Source organism: Gopherus flavomarginatus, chromosome 1 (assembly GCF_025201925.1).
Source record: "Gopherus flavomarginatus isolate rGopFla2 chromosome 1, rGopFla2.mat.asm, whole genome shotgun sequence".
Classification (NCBI taxonomy): domain Eukaryota; kingdom Metazoa; phylum Chordata; order Testudines; family Testudinidae; genus Gopherus; species Gopherus flavomarginatus.
Window position 1 is genome coordinate 17,158,916 of NC_066617.1, and position 15,748 is coordinate 17,174,663.

Genomic DNA, 15,748 nt, shown 5'->3' on the forward strand with positions numbered 1-15,748 from the left:
TTCAAAAGTTTATCTGCAGAGTTTCTCCCCCTACCCCTCCAGCCTGGGTGGAAATGGGGGGGCGTACACAGGGTGTTAAGGGGCACCTTACGTGGGCCAGTGGCCAACTGCTCCACCTCTCCATGGAGTTCTGCTGCAGCCTTCACCATGACCAGCTGCACTCCACTCCACCAGCTGTGCTGCTCCTCCAGCCGACCCATGAGCCACTCCCGCAAACTGCTCTGCTCTGCCAGCCACTTAGCGATAGATCTGCAGGCTCCTCCACTAGTTAACACAGCACTCAGTGATCTCAGCTCAGTAAGCTTAGCTCCTATAGTGATTTCAGCTTGTAGTAGGGGAGCCCCAGTGCTGGTGCACCATTGGCCCAATATGAATTCAGCTCAGCAGCCTCTAGATAGACTCCTAATGGATTCAAAATTAGCTCTGCTCTTCAACAGCAGGGAGAAGGATGTATAATTGGTGTTCCAGGCCCTCAAAAGAGGCACATACCATCAGGAACACACAACCACCCCAACCTCTCTCAATTCACTGGGTTTTGGCACCCATGTCCCTTGTCTAGCAAGTGCCACCCACCTGATGATAAGACATCTCTGTCACAAAGCAGTCCCACAGTTCCTCATCCACACAACCAGGGCGACAACACTCCACTCCTCCTGCCCCAACAACAAAGAAACTGAGGATCCCAGAGCTGTCAAAACAACTATCCCAGGCTGCTGTGGTCCACACCAGGCAGGGTGGGTGTGCCAATGCAAATACCTGAAATTCCCTTCCACACTCCCCACAATTCACCACCAGATATCAGGGCAGAGCTCATCCTGACTCTGCTTATATTAATAATAAATAATTTCTCTGTCTCTGTGTCAAGTCCACTGGCAAAGTTATTTCACTAAGGTCCATGGGATCATTTGGACAGTGTGGCCAATGCATCTGTGTTTTTTCATTTAAACATGATAGGCCGAAGTACGTATTCCCCCAGGTTCCTGCTCCAACTAGCAGAACTTCTGTGTTACTACCAGGGAGCTGCACCCTTGCAAAATGGTGTAACCACAGGCCCATGACCTCCTGATGCTCCCCTGGGGCCAGGCAGACTCAGCACTTGCCAAGTCCTAAAGCCGGGCTTCAGCTCGAGCCCGAATGTCTACACTGCAGTTAAACAGCCCCTTAGCTTGAGCCCCAGCATCAGCTGGCCCGGACCAGCCAGGGTTTTTCATTGCAGTGTAGACATACCCTAAAGAGCACAGACAGAGGAACAGACCATTTTATATTATTGCTTCTAGCAGAGGTTTCCAAGTCATGTTATTACTGCTATTTGAAAATGGGAGGGGGGATTGGAAGAGTTGGTAGAAGGAATCATTTGAGGGGGATGTGGGGTGAATTCTCTTCAATTGCTGGCCTTCTATTTTTAAGTTAAGTCACGGGGGCTGAGAACATGTATCTCAGGCCCCTTTTTAGCATGTCTAGGCAATGAAAGAAATTAAACATTATTTCTTAGTAAAAAGAATGAAGAGTACTTGTGGCACCTTAGAGACTAATACATTTAATTGTGCATAAGCTTTCGTGGGCTAAAGACCACTTCATCAGATGCATGCAGTGGAAAATACAGTAGGAAGATATATATACACAGAGAACATGAAAAAATGGGTGTTGCCACTCTTCTACTGGGTTACCAGTAGCAAAAAGGGTTGGGTTCAATATCTAGAGGTTCCTCTTAAAATTAACAATGTACCAATGGAAAATTTTATTAAGGAGACACAGCATTAATTTGGGACAACCATAGCAACAATAAATCAACAATATTTTTATATGAATAATGAGTAACACACCCACCTCAGTTTCCCCGTATGATGCGGTGACCATCTGATGAACAGATGTGCCTTTAATATACCACTTTCCCTTTTCTCCCCAGCTGCATCCCACTGATGAGATATTGTGAGTGGTTAGCAAAGTCCAGAAGTGCACTCAGGCAGGTCTGGCTCCAGCTCCTAGGAAGAAGTGCTACTTTGATTCTGTGAGGTGCCTGGCTGCTACCTCTAGCTGCAATACTATCTCTGCACCAATTCAGCCCAATAGCTCCATCTCCTAACCCAGCTATAGAGATTACAGCTCTATAGAAGGTGCCTTGCCACACCCTTCGCATCATCTCTTGCCATGCTGCTATCCCTCACTGCAATGTTGCCTCCACACCATCTCTCATCACACTACTATGTCTTATCACAATACCAAGCCTGGGTCTTCAGGCTCTTTCACTTACAGCTACAGTGAATTCACCTCTAGCAGTATATCATTACCAGAGTACAGCAGCATATACAACCTTGAAGCAAAGTCCTTCCTACAAAATAGGACCATCCTCCTTGCCTAGCCAAACTCCAATAGTCAGCCATGCAAGACCAAGAATTTAGTTATGGTGACTCCTCACTCAGGGCATATGAATTACAGCTGTATTCCCCTTTTGTCACATAATAAGAATAACAACATTTAATTACCCCTACAGCCAAAACTTAAAATCACTTTTAAACAAAATGACCAGGATGGTCACATCGGGATGGTAAGTAACCAACATGCAAATAAGGCCTGCTCATTCTTTCTCTTACTCTGGTTCACCAATAGATGGCAACAGAGAGCTCCTTCCCCCTAAAGCTCTCTAATTAGGTAGGTGGTTGCCTAATTCCCATTTACTTTCACACTGATTGCCTTGCCGTTTGTGCTTTTGAAAACCTCCCATGATAGCAGTTCTTTGCCAGTGACTCATTACGAAACTGAGACGCCTGTCCCTCGCCTATCAGGTACCTTGGCTGAGCTCCATTCCCCAAAACTGTGCAAGGAATGTGAGTACGCTAAACTTCATATTTGTGAGAAGAAAAATAATTGTATCTGTGGGATGTAGTGGCAAATGCATCCAAAGCTCTTTCACCTGTGTGGGAAGTTTTGTCTGCCTGCTGCCTTTGGCTCTAGTCCCTTAGACAGCCTATGGGGGTTGGGGGAAATGTTATTTTCTCCTCTTAGATGAAGTGAGACAAGGGGAAACACTTTTAGTCCCAGGCCAGAGCACCAGAAAAAGGTGAATGTATCAATCTATCCAAGAATCTGAAAAGGGCAGTCAGGACCAAGGGTTGGAGGAGGGTCAAACCTGAGGCTGAGAGTACCAGAGAAGTTTGTAGTCAAGTTCTAGACCAGGGTGGATACCAAGGATCAGAGTCCGAGTCAATTTTAAAGTCTGGCTCAGAAGGTGAGATCCAAATCAAGCCCAGATTGAAGCCTGGGGGTGAAGTGCAGGGCTGGTCAGAGCAGTTACAAAAGAGATACATTTTTGCCTGGACACTTCCTGGAACAGCCTTGGGATTATAGAGAGCAAGGAGCCAACCAACAGTCATGAGGCTGCTGCTGTCAGACTCCTTGAGATAGGACTTCCCTTGGTCTGTGTCTGCAGTGTGTCATGGGAAGTGTGGTGCAAGCTGGTTGCAGGTGCTGCTGCGTGGTAGCATGGAGGTGTGTGCTGCTTAGCAGCTCTGCAAGCCTGGGTCTGAGACCCCTTATCCTCACAACACCTCTGTGAGGTGGGTAAGTGCTGTTAAAGTCTCTAGGGTAGGGTCAGTGATTAGATAACATAAATACCTAACTCTTTTATGACTGTTCCTCATGCCACAGGAAGCTGGGGGCAACTCCTGGCCAGGCCAAAACTGTCCATGCTGAATCGAGTCTGTGGAGAAATACGGGGCTGCAGTCTCCAGGGCTGTCAAGCTGGCTCCTCTCACCCATATTACATTATTTTTAGACCCCAGACAGACTCCTGCACTCATTTTGGTCATGCAATGCCTGCAAGGGGGAGTGCAGCCTGAGCTCCAGAGAGTGTCAGTCTCCAAACCTAGAAGCACTTGACTCTTGCTGAATGACGTGAGATGCTCCCTGTCCTGTGGGGCTGAGGTAGCAGGTTCCTCTGAAGAATCCCAGCTCCTAGGGCTCCTGCACACCACCATGGAGAACTAGACTGTTCAACAGTCTCCATTCAGGGCCGCAGAAAGAGTTAAATCTGTCACTGACACAGGCTGGGGCACAGGATGCTGGGAAACGCCATCCCTCTGTGCAGTAAATACATCTGCAAGGGCTGGGTCAGGGGCATGGAAGACAAATCGCACAGACTCATCCTGCATCTGTCATGAAAATGTTGCAGGATGTTAGCTATGCAAGGGAACTGCCGGTATGTAAACCCATTAAGACGAAGTTACAATAGGACGAGACAGAGGGGAAGGCAAAATGACCATTCAATGAGGCATTAAGTGGCTCTCGAGAGGGCATCATGAAGATTATGAACCAGTTGGGCAAGTAACAGGCTCAAGGTAAAGCCAAGAGATTGTCACCTGCCAAACTGGGTCCTGATTGCTGGTAATGCTTTCATCAGAGGGTCGTGTTGCTGTCACGAGTCACTGGTGAGCCAAAGTGGGCGCTTTTTTACATTTCACGCAACGTTTCAGCTTCTGGTTTTTGTTCATCTCTAGCAGCCAGTCTCTAACGCCAGGCGATCCCACTTCATTTCGTTGTTAGCTAGGCCTATGGGGTTCAGTGGGTGTTTGGTGTTGGGGGAGGGGTTGGCTGGAAGTTTGGGGTTGCAGTAAGAGAAGGCTAATTTAAGGTTCACTTTGTTGTTTTTCTATTTGATTATTTCGAGTTTGCATTTTCTTCTTCGCTTTGCCTTGGCACCTAGGGCTGTGATCATTACATCAGCCCGCCCCTTTGGATTGCTGTGGCATCTCTCAGTTCCCCACTTTTGGCTTCACTGAATGCCAACAGCAGACTCTGCCAAGTACAGCGCCCTCATGGAGCTCACAATTTAAATACAAGATTCTGCCCCCAGCTGAGGTGAGGAAGGACCATGTTGCAGATGGAGCTTGTCCAGCGGAATGTCTCCTACGGGACCAGGGTAGGTCACAGTACAGTGATAGGCTCTATCAGCTACATGTGGCAGCTATTTGTTATACCAAACATGACTAGCTCCATGGGCTGAGGTAGTGGCCCTGTCTGCAGCAGCCGTCTCCCTCCCCAAACATTGATCGTGGTACTTTCAAAAGCACTCAGCATTGGCTAACTCTGCTTCCATTAACATCAAGGGAAAACTCCCAATGATTTCACAAAATCACGAAAACACTAGAAGGAAGCAGGGACTATCCTCCCCAGTGAAGTTCCCGCTAGTTTCTTCTAACTAACCATGCACGTCAGATCCGACAAGGCCAGATGCTGAGAGAAATAGGTAGAAGTCAGGAAATTACAAATCAAGCTGTTTCTACAGCTCTTGGAAACACACAAAGCACCTGTGCTGCTGTGTGGGTTTCAGACTGACAAAGCCGCTAAGGCCTCTGCAAAGAAAGGAGCCAGAATAGAAACACAACAGGCTTGTTTCCGAGATTTCTCAGTCTTCCTTAGTTCTAACCATTTTTATAAACAGTTATTGCACTGGCACACAATAACACCTCTACCGAGAGTAAGGCAGTGAAATTATTTCATTTCTTAAAGCACAGAATCAATGTTTACACAGCTGAGCTAAATTATTTATACTTATAATATTATAAGTTTCACATCAGTGGCATTTATTAACATTCAGTGTATGAGAAATCAGACCTGACCTACTTATGAAAAATGATCTAGACTCTCTCTACAAAGATAGGATACACGAGGAAGGGACTAGCAGTGAACCTTCATTCTCTAGCCACCAGAGACAACCCGTACCCAGGGCTGGATTTAGGGGTAGGCGACCCAGGTGACCGCATGGGGTGCCAGGCTTGGGGGGTTCTGGGTTTGGGATGCTGTTTTTGTTGTTAGTGACAAAAGGGAAAATAGAATGTTTGAAGTAACAAGTTTCAGGTACTCTGTATGTGGATTCATTTTTCACTAACCTTCTAGAATGTTCTGGACCTTTGTAGAATTTTGTGGAACCTGCTAGATTTTCTGAAAACTACATTTTCCTCGAACCTCCTAGAATGTTGTCAGTCATGCCTTTATGGGTATATAATTGACGGGGCATCGACAGGTAGTAAGTGAGATATAAGAACGAACTAAAGTGAGAGGAGAGCCCAGCTGCAATGTTGTGAACCTTGTTCTACTGGGTAATTGTGAAAATGTACTTATGTTTTAGATTTGAAGAATGTAAGTACTGACTGATAAAGGACATATTTAATGAAATGCCAGAGATATCTATTGAACCCCTATCTACACAACTATATAAAAGAAATACTGTTACATCTTCTGCCATGCTTAACGTGATGTGGGACTTTCTAAGGCTGTGGAACATAAACTTTTTCTCTCCCTAATACTGTCTATTTTCCCCCTGCAGAAAATAAAAGATGCTCCCAAAGCAGCCTTCAGGAGCTCAGTATAGGTCGCGAAAGCTCAATTGCAATCTAGTTTGCAGCAAGAGGCAAATTTGATGGGAAAATATCTGGAAAAGAACAACATAGACCAGGCTTTAGGCAGTACCAATCATCCCAGTGCAGAAGAAATTGAGAAGCAAAGTATAAATTATGGAAGTCCTATTACTAAGGAATTATCAGATTTATCTGAAGATAAAGAATGGAAATGTGAGGAAAGTGATGGAGAATCGCCCAGTTTTCCTGGTGGTGTTAAGGGGAGTGATGATAAAAAAGAATGTGGCTCACATAAAAAGGAGAGTCATGACGACGGAAAATCTGGTTTACATGAAAAGGAGAGAAACGATAAAGAAGAATCAGCCTCCCATAATGACAGAAGCAGCAGTGAGAAAAATTGCACACCACAAATCGATACATCAGATCCTGTTTTATGGCCAGTGATCCTAAACTCTGCCAGTATTGATTGTGTAATTTTGAATGGGCTGGGAAAAATCGAGGCTATGACTTTTCCAGTAAGTGAGCAGAAGTGACACTTCTCAAAGTCATACTGCAAAAGAGTGACTGAGAATAGTGAGAAACTGAATTGGCAAAGGCTAGTTTATCGAAATCAACTGACAAAGTGTTCTGTTTTTGTTGCAAAATATTTGACAAGAATGCCAAATCGTTGCTTGTGCTGTCCGGGTACAATTACTGGCATAATTTTAGCTGATGCTCTGAAGCAATATGAAAAGTCACTCAGTCATTTTATGGCTTACTCCAAATGGATAGAGTTCAAGCCCAGGCTTAAGCTGAATAAATGCACAGATGCAGAAAACCAGTGCATTATTAATGTAAAAACCCAGCATTGGAAGAACATGCTCAAGTGTCTGATCTCAATTACCCTCTTCCTCGCAAAGAATAATTTGGCTTTCCAGGGCTCATCGCATAAATTGTTCACTGAGCCTAACGGTAATTTCCTTAGTTTGGTAGAGCTCCTTGGGAAATATGAGGATGTCAGGCATGAGAACCTATATTAAGTTCATAAAGAAGCTATGGACCATTACTGCACCAAAACAATTCAAAACAAATTTATTCACCTTGTGGTAAGGAAGGTGCTTGATAACATAGCGATGTGGCTCAGAAAAGCGAAGTAGTACTCCGTAATAATGGACTGCACTCCCGACATTGATCACAGTATAAAGATGTCATTTACAGTAAGGTTTGTTGATGACGAGGATGGTTGTGTCCAAGTAAAGGAATGCTTCATCTGTTTCTGGTCTGTGGACGACTCTACTGGAAAAGGCCTAACAGACTGTTTATGAACGTTTTGAATGAGAATAAAATAAAGCTTCAGGACTGCAATGGCCAAGGCTACGACAACGACATGAACATGAAAGGAAGAAACAATGTCTTCCAGGCAAGGATTCTTACGCTGAATCCAAGAGCTTTCTCTGTGCTTTGTGGTTGTCATTGTGCCTAGTGAACAGGGGACCACAAACAGGGGAGTTTGAGAGGGATCTGTAATATAGTTGCTATGGTTAGGAATGGCCACCTCGCCAGTGCCAATGCTGCTCCTGTCTCCTCCACCTGCACTTGTATCCAGACAACCTGACCATGGATGCCTCTACCCAGATCCTGGTGTGGATTTGCAGAGACTGTGGCCTGCATTTCCCACTCATAGAAAGCCAGGCTGGGGGGACTATACAGAGCAAAAGGTGCCTGCAAGTGGAATTTCTCAGGAAGTAGGTGTGAGAACTACAGGAGGAAGTGGCTAACCTGAGGAACATCCGTGCCCACGAGGAATTCCTCAAGAGTATTCATAGGGAGACATCCAAGGCTGAGGAAGCTATCCAGCTACAGAGGACTGCTGTCACATCTCCAGGAGAGGAGGATATGGCTCTGTCACAAGGAAGACCCTGGCCGCTAGTTACTTCTGGCAGCAGGCAGTGCTCCACCCTTACTCCCAATGTACCCATCATGGTGATGGAAAACTGATATGCTGCCCTGGCAACGAGCAATGAGGAATCATCGCCAAAGGTGGAGGAGGAGAAGCCATGTACCCCCAAGGCTGGGAGGATCACAGCCACCACTCCCAGGAGGAAACGTTGGGTAGTGGTGGCTGGTGACTCTCTTCTGAGGGGGATTGAGGCACCCATCTGTCACCATGACATGGCATCCCAGGAAGTATGCTGCCTGCCAGGGGCCCGTAACTGAGACATTATGGAGGGATTGTCGAGGATCATCCGGCCCTCTGACTACTACCCCATGCTACTCATCCACGTGGGCACTAATGATACTGCAAGGTATGACCCTCAGCAGATCAGAAGTGACTACAGGGCTCTGGGAGTAAGAATGAAGGAGTTCAGAGTGCAGGTGTTGTTCTCTTCTATCCTTCTGGTCAAGAATAGGAGCCCAAGCAGAGACAGATGTCTGGTTGCGAAGATGGTGTCACCAGGAGGGCTTCGGCTTCCTTGACCATGGGATGCTGTTCTAGGAAGAAGGACTGCTAAGCAGAGATGGGGTCCACCTATTGAGGAAGGGGAAGAGCATTTTTGGATACAGACTGGCTAACCTGTGAAAAGGACTTTAAACTAGGTTCGAAGGGGGCAGGTGACCAAAGCCCACAAGTAAGTAAAAAACATGGAAACCTGGGAGAAGGGTTGGAATTTGGGGGGAGCATGGACTGTTATAGGAGGGATAAAGTAGAGACAAGACAGAATTGGTGTGGGGGGGAGAGATAAATCTAATCAGTATCTTAGATGTCTGTATACTAATATGAGAAGTATGGGGAATAAGAACTCGAAATGCTAGTAAATAAACACCACTCTGACATCACAGAGACTTGGAGGGATAATACGCATGATTGGAATATTTGTATAGAGGGGTACAGCTTGCTCAGGAAGGACACGCAGGGAAAAAAGGGAGGAGGTGTTGCTTTATATATTAAAAATGTACACATTTGGACTGAGATTAAGATGGAAATAGGAGACAGACTTGTTGAAAGTCTCTGGGTAAGGATAAAAGTGGTAAAAACAAAGGGTGATGTCATGGTAAGGATCTACTACAGACTGCCTAACCAGGAAGAAGAGGTGAATGAGGCTTTTTTTAAACAACTAACAAAATCATCCAAAGAGCAGGACTTGGTGGTGATGGGGGACTTCAGTTACCCAGACATCTGTTGGGAAAATAACATAGCAGGGCACAGATTATCAATGTATTGGAGACAATTTTTTATTTCAGAAAGAGTAGAATGCTACTAGGGGAGAGGCTGTTCTAGGTTTGATTTTGACAAATAGAGAGGAACTGGTTGAGAATTTGAAAGTGGAAGGCAGCTTGGGTGAAAGTGATCATGAAATGGTAGAATTCATGATTCTAAGGAATGGTGGGAAGGAGAACAGCAAAATAAAGAAAATGGATTTCAAGAAGGCAGACTTTAGCAAACCCACATAGTTTGTAGGTAAGATCCCATAGGAGGGGGAAAAACAATAGGAGACAGCTGGCAGTTTTTCAAAAAGACTATTAAGGGCACAAGAGTAAACTATCCCACTGCGTAGGAAGGATAGAAAGTCTGGCAAGAAACACCCTGGTTTAATCACGAGATCTTCAATGATCTAAAAATAGAAAAAGAGTCCTACAAAAGGTGGAAACTAGGTCAAATTATGAAGGATGAATATAAACAAATAACATAAGTATGTAGGGATAAAATTAGAAAGGCCAAGACAAAATGAAAATCAAACTAGCTAGAGACATAAAGGGTAACAAGAAAATATTCTACAAATACATTAGAAGCAAGAGAAGACCAAGGACAGAGTAGGCCAGTTACCCAATGAGGGGGGAAAAACAATACCAGAAAATGTGGAAAAGGCAGAGGTGCTTAATGACGTCTTTGTTTCAGTTTTCACCAAGAAGGTTGGTTGTGATTGGACGTCTAACATAGTGAATGCCAGTGAAAATGAGGTAGGATCAGAGGCTAAAATAGGAAAAGAACAAGTTAAAAATTACTTAAACAAATTAGATGTCTTCAAGTCACCAGGGGCCTGATGAAATACATCCTAGAATATTCAAGGAGCTGACTGAGGAGATATCTGAGCCATTAGCGATTATCTTTGAAAAGTCATGGAAGATGGAAGAGATTCCAGAAGACTGGAAAAGGTCAAATATAGTGCCCATCTATAAAAAGGGAAATAAGGAGAACCCGGGGAGTTACAGACCAGTCAGCTTAACTTCTGTACCCAGAAAGATAAGGGAGCAAATAATTAAGCAATTTGCAAACACCTAGAAAGTAAGAAGGTGATAAGTAACAGTGAGCATGGATTTGTCAAGAACAAATCATGCCAAACCAACCTGATAGCTTTCTTTGACTGGTTAAGAAGTCTTGTGGATAGAGGGGAAGCGATAGACGGGGTATATCTTGACTTTAGCAAAGCTTTTGATACTGTCTCACATGATCTTCTCACAAAGAAACTAGGGAAATGCAACCTAGATGGAGTTACTATAAGGTGGATGCAAAACTGGTTGGAAAACCATTCCCAGAAAGTAGTTATCAGTGGTTCACAGTCATGATGGAAAGGCATAACGAGTGGGGTCCCACAGGGATCAGTTCTGGGCCCAGTTCTGTTCAATAGTTTCATCAGTCATTTAGATAATGGCATAGAGAGTACACTTATAAAGTTTGTTAATGACACCAAACTGGGAGGTTGACCATCCGCAGGCACAGCCCCCCGCAGCTCCCAATGGCCGTGATTCACCGTTCCCAGCCAATGTGGGCTGCAGGAAGCAGCAGCCAGCACTGCCAGGTTGTGCCTGCAGAGGGTCAATGTAAACAGAACATTTCGCGGCCTGCCAGTGGATTACCCTGATGGTCCGTGAGCCGAAGGTTGCTGACCCCTGGTCTTGAATGATAATATTTAGTCCTGCCACGAGTGCAGGGGACTAGACTAGATGACCTCTTGAGGTCCCTTCCAGTTCTATGATTCTATGATTCCCTCAACGTGTTTCTGTCAGATGCAGCATTGTCTTCTTTAGTTTCAGTATCTCTCTTCAGAGTACTGCAGAGGATACACATCCTGTTTTCAGCATCAACTCTCAGGTGGAAGATTCTCATGGACAATGTTACAAATCCGGCTGTGAAGCTGCTAAGTGACACTCGCTGGGAGAGCTGCATTGACAGACTAAGGCCAGTGAGATCTCAAGCGACTGAGGTTTAGGACACCCTGACGGAACTAGCACAGTCAAGTAAAGCCAAGGCCGGAATCAGACGTGAGGTGCAGAGCAAGGAAACTCATATTCATCAGAAGAAGAGACAGTTTGGTTACAAGGGCAGAGATGAGGTGATGGGAAGCTCAAGAGAGAGTTTTTTTGCTCACTTGTTGAAACTGCTTGAGTGTCCCTCGGTGAAAGGTTTGGACAAATGAAACACCACAAAAAGACCTGATTTTTTTTGTATGACTTGAGTAAGCTGCTGGTGGATAGGAAAATACTCTTGAACAATTGTATGGACCTTCACCAGACGCTGACATATGGAGAATGTTTGGACGTCAGGGATAAACATTGGAATTGGACAACATCTGTCACATTTTGCCAAACAGGAAGCACTCTCCACTTCGAGTTCTCCAGTTCATTCATGATGCAGAGCTGACAGACACTTTTCCTAATGTGTGGTTAGCTTTGAGGATTCTGCTCATGCTCAAGCTCATTAAAACATATATTCGAACTACGATGGCTGATGAGAGGCTGACGTTACTTGCTATTTTATCACTTGAAAATGCCATTGGCCAGCCCTTGGATCTCTCGGACGCTGTGCTTCAGTTCACCAAGGCAAAGGCAAGAAAAACGACCTTTTGAACTAAAGGGCTAGGGTTAACATTCTAGCGCTGTCACCTACTGAAGCACTATTTAATACTGGCCCACCCAATGTTGGGGCACAGTCCAATATCTTGATGTTAGTACATTTCAGTTATTCTTAAAATTAAAAAGTTTCTATAAGCTTAGAGGAAATAACTTTTTTAATTTGCTTATATATGGCATGAATAAATACAGATGTACAAATCCTAGCATCCAAATTTATCATCTTATACGAGAGGGATAAATCATGCATACAAATTGGGCATCAATGTTGTGAAATGGGCTACAAATGCAGTTAAAAATAAACAATTCAAAAGTTTAACGAATTGGGATGGGGGGAAGGTGCTGAAGACGCTCCTCGCCTGGGGTGCTGTTTGGTCCAGGGCTGGCCCTGCCCATACTTGCAGATAGTGGGAGAGCAGAATGAGGGCAGCAGCTTCAGCAGATGTTACTGAGCATGCTCAGTTGGTGTGCACATGCTCAGTACAAGCTAAGCAGCAACTTGGGGGGAGGAGCACCCCCCATGTGTTGCCTCTGCTAGCCACACTGTAAAAGATGACATGTAAGAACGAGCGCCAGGCCAAACGCAAGCCCCATTATTCGCAGACACGTCCCCAGAGTGTGAACTGCCATTTGTCTGGGGTTTGGTGAGCATCTGTGCAGCCAGACTTTGTTTGCACACTCAGTCTCAGCTGCGACAAAACCATCTATTTCCTCAAATAGCTAAGGCTTTGCATGGGGTCAGGGCTGACAGAGCAGGAGTTCAGCATTGCTACAGCTTGGAATTGGCTTGCTCTGGAGCCTTTCATGAAAGAGGGTCTCTCCAATGGCCATCCTGCTGATTGACAGCTCTGCCTTTGTTCCAGTGAATGAAGGAATCTCCTCACCGTCAGAATCCAGTTCTATGGCAATAATCTCTAGTTCTTATAATAACAGCAATATCACCACTTAATGGTCCCATTTAGTGCTTTCCAACTGGAGATCTCACAGCGGTCTGCAAAAGGAAGATAATTATGATGATACCAGGCTGTTCTAGCTAGTGCACTTCTTTGGTAGATCTCAAAGCATTTTACAAGTCAGTATCATTATCCCCAATTTTTTTACAAATGGGGAAACTGAGGCACAAAGCAGAAAATAACTTGCCCAATGTTGCCACAAAAGCAGTGGTAGAGCTGGGACTTGAACCCATTGGGCCAGATGTGGCAATTTCCTGCAATATCCTTGAAAAACCCTTATTGTGTTAAGTTGAAACATTTTAGGGGTCCGTTGTATTTAATGCAAAGGTAATGTATTATTGTGGGTGAGTATTATGTGTCTTTTTATGGGGGAGAGGTGATGTGAACCCAGGGAAGTGTTATGAACTTCAAAGGACTGTACTGAACAATGGGCCAGACAACAATGGACTTCTGGGACACTGTCAAGTGATTTGCCTGGGGAATCTCTAGAGGGAGGTGAATGCAAATTCTCCACCTCCTGTTAAGCAAACCCAACCCCTTTCAGAGCGAGGCCTGGAGAAGAGGACTATAGTCTGATGATTACTTGTTCCCAAAGGCTCAAGATCAGAAAAAGACGGTTACTCACCTTTGTAACTGTTGTTCTTCGAGATGTGTTGCTCATATCCATTCCAGTAGGTGTACGCGCGCCGCGTGCACGTTCGTCAGAGACTTTTACCCTAGCAACACTCGGTGGGCCGGCAGGGCGCCCCCTGGAGTGGCGTCGCTATGGCGCCGGTTATATACCCCTGCCGGCCCACCGCTCCTCAGTTCCTTCTTGCCGGCTACTCCGACAGTGGGGAAGGCGGGCGGGTGTGGAATGGATATGAGCAACACATCTCGAAGAACAACAGTTACAAAGGTGAGTAACCGTCTTTTCTTCTTCGAGTGCTTGCTCATATCCATTCCAGTAGGTGATTCCCAAGCCTTACCTAGGCGGTGGGGTCAGAGTGAGACGCTGCGGAGTGCAGAACCGCTGAGCCAAAGGCGGCATCGTCTCTTGATTGGGCCACGAGTGCATAGTGAGCAGTGAACGTATGCACTGACGACCAGGTAGCTGCGCGGCATATCTCCTGGATGGGGATGTGTGCCAGGAAGGCGGTCGACGAGGCTTGAGCCCGAGTAGAGTGGGCGGTAAGACGGCCAATCGGGACGTGGGCCAAGTCATAGCACGTCCGGATACAGGACGTTACCCATGATGAGAGCCTCTGAGCCGATATAGGCATACCTTTCATACGCTCCACCACCGCTATAAATAACTGGGGCGAGCGCCTGAAGGGCTTTGTCCTCTGGATGTAAAAGGCGAGGGCTCGACGGACATCCAGGGTGTGAAGCTGTTGGTCCCTGCTTGATGCGTGCGGCTTCGGGAAGAAGACCAGTAGGAAGATATCCTGATTAATGTGGAAGGCCGAGATCACCTTGGGGAGGAAAGCTGGATGCGGGTGTAGCTGCACCTTGTCTTTGTGGAAGATTGTATAAGGGGGGTCCGCCATCAAAGCACGGAGCTCCGAAACATGCCTGGCCGAAGTGATAGCCACCAGGAAGGCCGTCTTCCAGGACAGGTACAGCAATGAGCAAGTGGCCAAGGGCTCAAAGGGTGGGGCTGTGAGCCGAGCCAGAACAAGGTTGAGATCCCAGGTAGGGGAAGGAGGCTTAACCGGTGGGTAAAGGCGCTCCAAGCCCTTAAGGAATCTCGAAACCATCGGGTGAGAGAAGGTGGAACTGTTTGCCTCCCTTTGATGGAAGGTGGAGATGGCGGCTAAATGCACCCTTATTGACGAGAGTGCCAAACCTTGTTCCTTGAGGTACCACAAGTATTCCAGGATAAGAGGGATCAAAACGGCCTCTGGAACTAGGGAATGTTGTGCACACCAAAGAGAAAACCGCTTCCACTTGGCGAGGTATGTCGTCCTCGTGGAGGGTTTCCTGCTTCCCAAAAGGACCTGTTGGACCTGGGCAGAGCAGCGGAGCTCGGATTGGTTCAGCCAGACAGTAGCCACGCCGTCAGGTGTAGGGACTGCAGGTCTGGATGGTGAAGCCTGCCGAAGTCCTGCGTTATAAGATCCGGGCAGAGTGGCAGTGGTATCGGGGTCGTTAGGGATAGGTCGAGCAACATGGGATACCAGTGTTGCCTCGGCCATGTGGGGGCTATCAGTATCAGTCTGGCCCTGTCCCTGCGGAGCTTGAGCAGGACTCTGTGCACTAGGGGAAAGGGTGGAAAGGCATAGAGAAGATGTCCCTTCCAGGGGATCAGGAACGCGTTCGAGAGAGAGCCCCGGGAACGGCCTTGAAGGGAGCAGAATACCTGGCATTTCCTGTTTTCCCTGGAGGCAAATAGGTCTATCTGGGGAAAGCCCCACTTCCAGAATACAGAAAGAAGGATGTCCAGACAGATGGACCATTCGTGGGACAGGAAGGATCTGCTCAGGCCATCTGCGAGAGAGTTCTGGACTCCCGGAAAGAAGGAGGCTACGAGGTCTATCGAGTGGGCTATACAGAAGTCCCACAGTTGCATCGCCTCTTGGCAAAGGGGAGAAGACCGTGTGCCCCCCTGTTTGTTTATGTAATACATGGCCG